The 3,191-nt window shown below is 35.0% G+C and overlaps 1 non-coding gene across 1 annotated transcript; it reads right to left on the bottom strand.

Moving 5' to 3' along the window:
* Positions 1–2,733: 2,733 nt before the first annotated feature.
* On the bottom strand, positions 2,734–2,840 carry LOC115944249 (U6 spliceosomal RNA). Its single transcript, XR_004078817.1, has one exon. It is a non-coding gene; the product is annotated as a U6 spliceosomal RNA (small nuclear RNA).
* Positions 2,841–3,191: the final 351 nt, after the last annotated feature.

Consider the following 3,191-nt stretch of genomic DNA (forward strand, 5'->3'; position numbering starts at 1 on the left):
GTATTAAAGAGGGCACGTATTGAATGGAGCACTGGGTGTTATATGCAAACAATGAATCATGGAACACTACATCAAAAACTAATGATGTAATGTATGGTGATTAACATAACATAATAAAATAAAATTATATTTTATTTATTTATTTATTTATTTTTTAGATTTTTTTATTTTATTTATTTGACAGAGAGAGACACAGTGAGAGAGGGAACACAAGCAGGGGGGAGTGGGAGAGGGAGAAGCAGGCTTCCCGCTGAGCAGGGAGTCCGATGCGGGGGCTCAATCCCAGGACCCCGGGACCATGACCTGAGCCTAAGGCAGATGCTTTACGACTGAGCCACCCAGGTGCCCCATAAAATAAAGTTTTAAAAAATTAAAAAAAAACACTGTGACAGTAGTCTGAATCAAGCTTAAAGACTAATAACATGCTTAACATGTAAAACAAATAAAGAAGACATACTTCTTAGATATCATGCCTCTTTAAAGTAGAAATGCAAAAATAAGGAAGTATGATGGGATGCCTGGCTGGCTCAGTCAGTAGAGCACGTGATTCTTGATCTTGGGGTCACGAGTTCAAGCCCCACCTTGGACATAGAGCTTATTTAAAAAAATAAATAAAATATATTTTAAAAAATAAGAAAGAAAAAAAAACCCAGAGTATATTATTAAAAAGTTATTGAGTTGTTTTTTCCAAAGCATTATATAATATTAATACTAATATATTACTAATATTAATAATAATTAGTTATTAATAATAGTAGTAATAATATTAGGGCATAGTTTTCTGGCTAGTCTTTCCCTCCCTGCTTCTCTTTCTTTTTTTCATTTGTTTTCTTTTCTTTTTTTGCTTTTGCTTTTTCTTCAATAAATAAAAATTTTTTAAAAGATTTTATTTATTTATTTGACAGAGACAGCGAGAGAGGGAACACAAGCAGGGGGAGTGGGAGAGGGAGAAGCAGGCTTCCCGCAGAGCAGGGAGCCTGATGCGGGGCTCGATTCCAGGACCCTGGGATCATGACCTGAGTCAAAGGCACACGCTTAACGACTGAGCCACCCAGGCACCCCTTAATAAATACAATTTTTAAGATGCTTAATTTCCCAAGACATGGGCCAATTTCAGGGGATCACAAAGGTATATATTCTTTTTTTTTTTTTTAAGAGAGAGAGAGAGAGAAAACGGGGGAGGGGCAAAGGGAGAGGGAGAGACAGAATCTTAAGCAGGCTCCACACCCACTGTGGAGCCTGACAGGGGGCTCAATCTCATGACCCTGAGATCATGACCTGAGCCAAAATCAAGACTTAGACACTTAACCGACTAAGCCCCCCAGGCTGCCCACAAAGGTATGTGTTCTGATAAAAGTTAACCTGTTTTTATTTATTTTACTTATTTGTTCACTTTTTGGTAATGGATATTTTCAATTTTTCAAACAGGAGAAAGGATAGTAAAATTTACCCCCCTCCCAAGTACCCATCACGCAGCTTTAGTACTTATTGACATACAGCTAATTCTGTTTGATTTATAAACCTCCTTCCTCCATCATTTTAAATAAATTCCATTAGCCAATAAGAAAACTTTTTCCTCCATAATTTGATTTTTTTTTTAAGATTTTATTTAGTCATTTATTTGAGAAAGAGAGAGAGAGAGCACATGAGAGGGGAGAGGGTCAGAGGGAGAAGCAGACTCCCTGCTGAGCAGGGAGCCCAATGCAGGACTCGATCCCGGGACTCCAGGATCATGACCTGAGCCGAAGGCAGTCGCTTAACCAATTGAGCCACCCAGGCGTCCATAATTTGATTTTTTTATACTTTTCTTAGAAACTTCAAAGGTTTCCTTGTGAATAGGGTACAATAAGAGGTCCTAAATTCAGTAGTGTAAGAATGACTAGAAGTAGAATAATAAGGCTTCCTTGAACATTCAAACATTGAGTACACTGATGATTTAGCCACATTTAGTTTTGAAGCACTGTTGGACTCTTTCTTATGTAAAACGAAATATTTTCTTATGCAGCATAGTTAAATTTCTTAGACTAATTAGTGCATATGTATTTAAAAGCATATTTTAAGGAAGCCATGAACCTTTATTTGTCTTATAGAAACACAAGAAATATACATTAAATAAACAAAACCAAAATATGTTTTTGCTCTTTTTCACAAGACAGCAATTTAACATGTTTGATTAGTAGACAAATACTCTATTCTTGCTAAAAGAGTACACAAAAGTTGTATAGTACAACTATAGAACAGCACATCATCTTCTGCAGTCTTTCCATAAAAAATAGTCATGTAAAGTTTCTCATTATTTGCTGCTTTTTTCAAACTGAGGCATCATGTAGTTTTAGAGCTGGGGTATATTCTTCCTTTGAAAAATTAACAAAATCCAAAACTGAGATCAGCAAAAAATCTAATATAACCTTTATTCCCTGACTTTTACTTCACTATTCTTGCAGTCTGCTTCCTAGAATTTTAGCATGGGAAGAGTTGTGAAATTTGCATTTTTTTCCTAAATTCATTGATCCAATATGCCTTACTCTCTTCATGCTAAATACTTATTTATCAATGTATGTAAATCTAAATCTTTAAAATCTGAAGTTTTTCAATCTTGGTCTTTTAAATCTAAACATCAGAAAGTAAAAGACTTAGCTATCATCAAATGAGTGACCTCTCAGCAGAAAAAAATCCTTTCACCCTACATAGTCTCATCCCAAATTAATTAATAGTTTTAAATAACCATTTTTTATAAATACGAAATGCTTCACAAATATGCATGTCATCCTTGCACGGGGACCATGCTAATCTTCTCTGTATCATTCCAATTTTAGTGTATGTGCTGCCAACATGAGCACTTAAATAACCAATTTTTGAAAAGAATGAGTGCTTTCTTCTATATGCTTAGCTCTAGTGATTCTAGCTTTTACTGTTCATCCTCATAGGATATTTTTAGAGATATTTCCAGATAAGTATATAGTTCTTTAGGAGTATTTCCAGAGAAACAAAAGTTACTATGAACTCCTGACTCAGTTGAGAAGATTGAAGATAAAAATAGAAGAAATGTCATATTGCACTTGACCAAGTGGTCATCCAGCTGAATTCTGACACCAGGACACATTTTTTAGATTTTTAATTTTAATTCTGGTATAGTTAACATAGAGTGTCATATTAGCTTCAGGCATACAACATAGTGATTCAACAATTCT

This window comes from Leptonychotes weddellii, chromosome 3 (genome assembly GCF_054177405.1).
Source record: "Leptonychotes weddellii isolate Sample4059 chromosome 3, ASM5417740v2, whole genome shotgun sequence".
Lineage (NCBI taxonomy): Eukaryota > Metazoa > Chordata > Mammalia > Carnivora > Phocidae > Leptonychotes > Leptonychotes weddellii.